The sequence below is a fragment of the Marmota flaviventris genome, chromosome 10 (assembly GCF_047511675.1).
Source record: "Marmota flaviventris isolate mMarFla1 chromosome 10, mMarFla1.hap1, whole genome shotgun sequence".
Lineage (NCBI taxonomy): Eukaryota > Metazoa > Chordata > Mammalia > Rodentia > Sciuridae > Marmota > Marmota flaviventris.
In genome coordinates this window covers 80,347,404-80,355,732 of record NC_092507.1, presented here as the reverse complement: position 1 = coordinate 80,355,732, position 8,329 = coordinate 80,347,404, and the positions used below count along the sequence as shown (strand labels likewise).

Sequence of the window (8,329 nt, the reverse complement as noted above, 5' to 3'; positions counted from 1 at the left end):
TTTGAAAATGACAATCAGCTGAAGAAAGAAAAAGCGGGGAAGTTTTAAAGTTAGGCACAAAATGTATGTTTGTTTCAGAAGGCAAAAGGAGGGAAGAAGTAGTTCCATAAAAGAAGTTGAGGACAAGAGTCCTGAGAAGGAATTTATAGTGTCCGCCTGAGAAATGTCCAATTAAACGAGGACAGAAGACTTGCTCCCTACTGGAATGTGCAAAAGGTGATTTTTCTCTCACTCGTCCCGTTTCCCAGCTGCAGCCCCTGCGTCCCGGGACCATGAGGACTAGGTGAGGCAGCCGCGCAGCTGACAGCCTGTGCCCCGCGAGCCAGCGGTCACCCCCACCTGCTGCCCGCTCCGGCCCCGCCCCCACGAGCGCCGGCCAATGGTGGGACTCCGGGGGGCGGGCGGTGCGCGGCGGGGGCGGTGCGTCCGCGGCCAGCGCGGTCGTGGCGGTGGCTGCAGGGGCGGCGGCGGCTTGGCCGGGCGTCTGCGGGCCGTGCGTGGGGGATGGGGACGGCGAGCTCCAGCCCTCGGCGGCGGCGGCGGCGGCCGTGAGCGTTGGACGGGCGTCCGCGTCCGGGACGCGGGATGGAGCGCCGCGGTGAGTGTGGGACGGCGGTGCTCGCTCTGGCGCCGGACCGGGTTCGGGACTGCGGAGCCGGCCGCCGGCCAGTAGCTGTCCGCGGTCGGGGCGGCCACGCGGTGGCCCGGGGCCGAGGCGGCTGCGGGCGGGGCGGGGTCCTCCCGGAGTATCGATCCCGGGCGAGGGCGCCCACGAGCGGGACGTCACGAGCGGGCGCTGTGGGAACGTTGCGGATCTCGGTGAGCAGCCGGAGTGGGGCTACGCCGCGGGAACCGCGGGCGAGACTGGCGAGCGGACTTTACTTTTCCTTCTTGGTTTTCGGGTCTTCATGTCCGTCTTTCCCAGTGGGATTTTTTTTTTTTTTTTTTTTTTTTTTTGGAAGTTTGGTGACATTTCCTGGAATTTCATTCTGACTAGTACGAAGGCTGAGGTAAAGAAACACACCCCGTGTTCCATATTTACTTTTTCTTAACACACTTCACCTCTTCTAGGCCTTGGTTGTTTACTACTTTGGTGGGGAGGGGGGGCCTAAAGGTGCAGGAACACTCTCCTTCCCTTTCTTTCTGAGTGCCCCCTCTGATGCATCTCTATCGTACCCCTTTTCTGCCCTTCCCTTGTTACTGTCCCTTCTGTTTCTATTCACCTTTTCCCAACCATGGCCCTAGGGCAAGTCGTGTGCTTTGCAAAATAGGAATTGATAAGCTGGGAGATTGCAGCTACTACAGGGAGAGCACGTCCCTTTGAGTTTGTTGCCCTGGTTGTCTTCAGGACCCCGTCCGTGATGAAAAATCGGGTATTCCAGAGGCTGTCTGGGTTCTGTGGAAACCAAGTGGACCACGACTCTCCTTGTCTTTGAGTCAGACAAGTGCCAGATTTATCTCATTTTTTCACTACTACTCCTCCCAGGATGGGATTCTACTCTGAGTTGTTTGGATCTTTGACATCCACTGAGTTCTTTGGATCTTCTGGAGGAAGGGAGGAGCATTAGGTGTTTTGTGAATGTTCCAAGACCATTTCAAAACAGCAGACAGCTTTTTGTTCTATAGCTATCTTTTCCTCTTTGGATTAACTTCACCTCCTTATTGACTTTGGGAGTAGGGGTCTCTCTCTTCATGAAAAAGAATTCAAAATTAGATGGAAGGTGAGTATTTAGGATGAGTAAATAAATCACAGCACATTATAGTTGTATATCTTAGAGATTTAGATCCTTTTTTCCCCCCAGTGATTTCTTTAGGCACTTTGCCAGAAATGCCTACTTAGAAATGCTTCCTTATTGTAAGAACTGTGCAAGTGAGGAACTGTGACACTTAAGCCTCATTAGGTTTACAATACATATAGCTCTGGTCTCATGATTTTGATAAGACTTTTTTAAGAGTGAATTTGAAGAAAGCAAGATAAGCCCAGGTAGAAAAGTTTCAGTCCCCAAGTTGGCAGGATACCGAACTTTGGCTGAGATGAAGAAATCACTATTCAGTGAATGTATGGTCACTCCAGCTCCCTCCACCTCCCTAAAATAGAACAACCATCTCAGTTATCAGCACCTTCACCTCCCAGCTGTGAAAGCCCTTGACCTAGGAATGTGGGCTTTTACAAGAGTTCTTGGTCCCAGTGGGTTAGTACTACCGCTGAATAGAGATTATTCCCAGGAGGTATCCTGGAAGGATTTTGCTTCCTGTCCATGGTAATTTTTTTCAGCATTCACTCTGAAAATTTAGCAGGATCTCACTTTATGCTAGACAGAGTCCCTGTAGAACCTTTCCGTTTATTGAGTGGCAGTATACAATAACCAAAAACTAGAGCCCAAGGCATAATGTGGGTTACCTGATAGAAGTATGAGCAATCCCCTATGGAAAAGTACAGGGATGATTATTTTCATTGGAGGGGATGAAAAGGCATTTTGAAAGAAGTGATGTTTTTGTGTGAGCTTAAAGGTAAAGAGTAACTTTAATAAGCACAGAAGATAAGGGGTCCTTCCTGTGCAGAATTGCTGATTATCTCTAATGTATACCAGGATATCATTGATCCAGCTTAGATGTTTCTGCTTTGAAGCATTGACGGTTATTTTGTTTGCCATTTACTTTAATTTCGTATTCTCTTCCAGCATGGTAATGAGCCACACATATAAAGACGTATTTATGTGTGTAACAAAACAAGGGGGTTTAAGAAGGTTAGGAGCACATTCTGGTCTTTTTTTTTTTTTTTTTTTGGAAGGTGGTATGCGCTTTATTTATTGTTTTTATTATTATGGTTATAAGTAAATGAGCCATATTGTTCATAGAGCAGATATTCTGCAATAATACCTCGCTAGGTAAGAATTTTATTTTTCTTGAAGAATGTTTCAGGTTGTGTTGCTGAGAAAGTTTTCAAGTGTCACAGTCTTTCTCTTTATATTTTATTTTTTGTGGTGCTGTAGGTTGAACCAGGGCTTCAAGCATACTAGGCAAGCACTCTACCACTGAACTACATTCCCAGCCCCTACAGTCTTCCTTTAAAAGGAAGAGGTGGGAGCTAATTAACATGTTTTTAGAAGTATTAGGGAAGGGTAAGCCGCGGCTCGGAGCTGATGATGGTGACCACAGTAAAAGCAAACTGATAGCATGTACCACACCAATTGCTTGATTTTGTGAGAGTGTTACACGTTCTGCCTCCTTTAGTTGTCGCAACAGATCCTTGTTTTTTTTTTACTCATTTCTCACATAGGCAAATTAAAGTTAAAAACCAGCACAAGCACACTGACTAGTAATTGTCAAGAGTGAAGAACTAAACCCAAGTGCCTTTGTTCCAGAATGTGTGCTCTTGATGGCTTAAGTCTGTGGACTTGCCTCTGTCCCTGCCCCGCTCCTGCCAACCCTGATTGTAATTCTTACTCCACTTGGGCTCTCATCACTCCCCTTGAGGTGTTTTAGGATTTCAGTGGTGTGTTTTTCTCCTCACCTCTGTCTTTTGAATTTATAAGGGGTGTTTTGTTTGTGGGCTCCTCAAGCTCAGTGGTTTTGTCTCAATTCTATTTTGAATGGGTTTTGAGGTTTGATGGCTTCAATTTAATTTTTTTTTTTCTTTGAAGGGATGAGGTCAAGTCTGAGATGGTTCAAGGTTGAACCCTAATGCCAGATGAACCTGTGCCTTTGTTTATTTGTTCACATTCTTTCTCAGGAGGGAATTTGCCTCTTACCTTTTCAGAGGACAGTATTTTACCTGCGAAAGGCAAGAGCTAAGCACTCCTTCCCTTCTGTCTTCATGACTGTCTCTTGTCTGTCATGTCTTTTGTCTGTTGTTACTAGGCCTTTGGGGAGAAGCTGGAGTGGTGGTGGTGATGGTGGTTCTCTCTCTTTCCTTCTGTATTTAAGTCCAGGATGGGGAACGTGCTCTTTGCCATTGGGTAGTTTTGGCTGCTCTGAGACAAGCCTTGCCTGCCAGGAATGCTAGACATTTTGGAGGCGTGGGAGGCTGGGCAGCTTCCTCTTTTTTAAGCATGCTGGGTTCAAACTGTACAGGAATGAAGTGTATGTGTGTTGTACGCCTTCCTTTGGAAATTGTTTACATGTTATTGATAAAACACTCCCTGTTCTTTTTTTTTGGGGGGGGGGGTGTTTTGTTGTTTTGCTATGTTACTGGAAATTTAACCCAGGGGCATTTTACCACTGAGCTCCAGCCTTTTTTATTTTTTTAATTTGCTGAATTGCTGGGGCTGTCTTGGAGGTTGCCATCTTCCTGCCTCATCCTCTCAAGTAGCTGGAATTGCAGGTGTGTGCCACTGCACTAGACTTGGGAGTGCGTTTAAAAATGTAATTAAAGACCTTCAGAACTCTTCTGATTTTTTTTTTTTTTTAGCATCTTTAAATAGATTCTTACCATATCAGAAATTGTGCTAAAATAGCAGGTTTCTGAAACATCTACAGTTTTCCCTGTAGTGGAAATAGTAAGAATGGGTCCTATTAAATACAGATACTTGAGAACAATTCATTTCACACTTCAAGTAGTCCAGTACCTTAAATAAAATACTTCTATAATGTGCATTTTTGGGGTTGTATGTGCATGGAATAGGGGATATTGATTGACACAGGTTACTGAAGTGTTGGAAAAGCCACTTGGGAGACAGGAAGTTTGTATATAACTTTCTTTCTTCATTTATTTCATTGCCCCCCACCCACTTTCAGTGCTTGGGATCAACCCAGGGCCTGCCACATGCTAGGCAAGCACTTTGCCACTGAGCTACTCCCACCCTGTGTCCATATTTCTAATTTATATTACTTAGAATTTAGAATAAACAGAGAAAGTAGTTTTACATGGTGATTTTCTGCTTGCTACAAAATTCTATGATAAGTGGGTAATGTATGTTTTTAATGTCTATGGTTCAGAGTTGGAAGAAATGTTATAAGAATTAGAGTTCAACTGTCTGTTTATACAGTTCAAACTTCACTTGGAAGGCTTTTAGTAGGTTTTCATGAAGTCAGTTAAATCTCTGGAATTGCTTCTTGCTCACAATCTACAGATGTAGTGAAGTCACATTTATTACTTAAGTGTGTGGAAAAACAATAAAACACTGCAACTAATGATGACTAACAGTTATTGAGTCTTCATGATGAACCAGGTGCTATGCTAAGTACTTTTCATGCATTAGCACCCAACTTAATTAAATTACTAGCTGCAATCTATTATTAACTACATTTTATGTCACCTCTCACTAGAAATATCCACTTTGTTATAAAGGAAAATGAAAAGTACCTTATAAGTAGTATATTAATGATCATGGAAAAGTGTATATTGTCTAAACTTTATTTGTCATAGTTCAGTTATTAAAACTTGGCTTATATTTGTATTCTAAACATTTTATCAGTTGTAATATTAATGTTTCCCTTTCCCAGTTTTAAATGTGAAAAGTAGTAGAAACACAGAATTAGAACATTAATCATAATATTGGCTAGAGGTAGAATATAATCCTTTTTAGTGCCCCTTGTGTGAATGGGAGGGGGAGAGAGAGTACATATTTCTCTGTCTTGTATAAACATTTTCAAGTATTTTTTTTTTTTTTTACAACTTTGGGTTACTGATTTGACACAGTTACTTAAGTACATTCTTTTTACTCAGGTGAGACGTTTTATTTGAAACTTGTGATATATCTTTAGTTTTTATAAACATGTTTACCAATAACAGTGACCAGTTGCCTAATTTACTAAATTTAAAAGCTGCCAGAGGTAAACAATGACTTTAAGTAAACTGCAAAAGTGATAAGATTTGTTGGGCTAAGAGCTCTTCAGTTAGTGATTTGTACAAGAGCTGCCCAAACAAGGCACTTGAATTTTTTGTTTTGTTTATTTCTGTTGATGGCAAAAGCTAGGTATAATTATACTACTAAAAAATCATCCTAGGTTCATTTTAGAAATTACACATTTAAGGATTAATATTAGATAGACTTGAAACTAGTTGAAGTGTAAAATTCTATTCTTAAATAATTTGGAATTAACAAAAGAATATTGAATAAAGGAATTTAAAAAGCTATAATTAGAAGGAACAGAATAGAAATATAACTTTTATTTCAATTTTATGTAATTTTGCCTTTACTCAGCTTCATGTCCTTTTTTAAAAAAGAGATGGATTTTTTTTTTGAAAAATTATTTCTGTTTGAAATATTGCAAAAACCTAGTTATTTTGTTGTCTGTTAAAGTCAGTTGTAACTTTATTAATTTATATCCATTCATTCTGCAAATAGTTTGAGTAGTTCATCCTTTCTCTTGTAAAGCACTGTGCTGCGAACAGAGAACAAATGATTAACAACCAAGACAAGGTCTTAATTTCCTTAAGATTCTAGTCTAAATGGTAAGATCTGAATTATCTATTTGGACTGTGGTAAATGCAGTGATGAACAGTGTAGGATGCTCTAGATCATCTCTAGGGCTTCTGTTCTAGTTGGGTGATGGTGATTATGGGGCCATGGGAGTAGTGCAGGAAAGTTTCTCTGAGGAAGTGATCTTTGGGTAAGATCAGAGTGAGTCAGTGAAGGAGAAGAAGGAATATTGCAGGCAAATGGATCTGCATGTAGACTGGACCCTGATGTGAATAGTAGGTATTTTTTAAGCTATAATGTCATGACCCCCGTTACATGTATAAAAACAATTTAGCGAGTTGCAACCAGCATTTATAAAAATAAAATGGAATAGAATGAAAAAAATCTGAGTATATCTCATAGATCCTTAGCTAGAATCTGTTTTATGAAAGACAAATAGATCTGACACATACCACACACCAACATTACATACTAATGTATCTATACTGGTCATGATGTTTCATACTGTGGGTGAAAGTACACAAATACTGTTAGAAGGAAAAGGAGATGTTTATGGCAGGAGTGTTGAGAGCCAGGAGTGTGACTTCAGATAACATTGCAGGACCAGGCAAGAGCCACCACATCTCACTTTGAGCCTCACAGAGTACGACATTTTTTCACTTGTCCTTTGGAAGGTTTGAGCAGAGAAATGGCACCATGAGATTTATGTTTGAAAAGTTTACTCGCTACATTTATAATGGGACGAGAATGGTTGTGGAATGATCATTAGGAAATTAGTGCAGTAGCTCAGGCAAGAAATGACAATTCACTAGTGTGGGAGAGGCAGAAATAGAATGGGATAGACTAGAGAACTGTAATCCCAGGGAGAAACCAAATCAGTGGAATTGGGCATGGTGTAATAGTACATGGTACAGTAATGTATTTTAACAAATGATGAAAACATTACATAAAACTTTGTACTGTGAATTCATAGAAGTCCTTAGTCATTTTACATTTTGAAAGTGTCCAAATATTTAAGACAAAATATTTGAAAACTCTTTTAATGATCATGCTTGGGCTAATTCCTCAAGTTGTTTCCTTTTTGATTTCAAGAAATTTAAAATAGTTGGGGATTTTATTCTGGAAAGTTAAAATAAGGATGAAGAAGAAATTCCTCAAGATTCTCTTGAGTCCCAGTGGGCTAGGATTAGATGTTTTAACACAAAAATTTCTAAATTTTGTGATGCCTTTTAATCTTCTCACAAACCTGAGTATGAATTGTATAAGTCACACATCTGGAAAACACTGGAGCCAGGATTCAAATCTTTTTTTTTTTTATAATTCTAAACATTGCCTTTTCACTATTCCATTGTTAAATTACCAGAAATATTTCTCTGATAACATGACATTTATTTGTACAGTCAGGATACATCAAATTAGGGGACATTCTTAGAACTATTTTTCAACAAAAAATGTTCTTCATGAAACTTAATAACCCAGAATGTCAGCGTGTATGTGTACATGTATATATATCACTAGAAAAAATAACTGTAATTAAACTACTTTTATGTGCTCAATGGATACTTACATACTACTGTCTTATTTAATTCTGTAAAATAAGCTTCTGAGGTAGGTGTTGTCAGGATGTTTTTCTGATTTTATAAATAAGCATACTAAAGTGAAGAGATGATTAACAGCTTCTAAGGGCATATAGTAAATAATGGAAGAGGATTTTAAAAACATTTCTTTTTCAGAGTCCATATTTCATCTTTATTTTTGAAGGTTATATTATAGAGGGAAGATTTGACCTACTAAGTGATGTTTCAGAACAATTTTTACAATTAAAAATATTATGTACCTTAGGAATTAAGAGGAAGTTAAAGCAGATCTAGATTTAACTCAAGAGTTCATCATTTATCAGCTGAGAACATAGACATATTTTTAAACCTCTAAACCTCAGGTTCCTCACTTGTGAAATGAAAAGA

General features: G+C 40.0%; 1 protein-coding gene across 3 annotated transcripts in view; it reads left to right on the top strand.

The window, feature by feature from the left end:
- The first annotated feature begins 452 nt into the window (after positions 1–452).
- Positions 453–8,329, top strand: part of LOC114092629 (rho GTPase-activating protein 29) — a 60,821-nt gene continuing 52,944 nt past the window's right edge. Inside the window, exon 1 of one of the 3 annotated variants that reach the window (XM_027935199.2) lies at positions 453–598. The gene's annotated coding sequence lies outside the window, so the exon portion shown is untranslated. Of the gene's footprint in view, positions 599–802; positions 820–991; positions 1,011–8,329 lie in introns of those variants that run through there. The other 2 variants (XM_071618071.1, XM_071618070.1) reach the window with 2 other exon arrangements.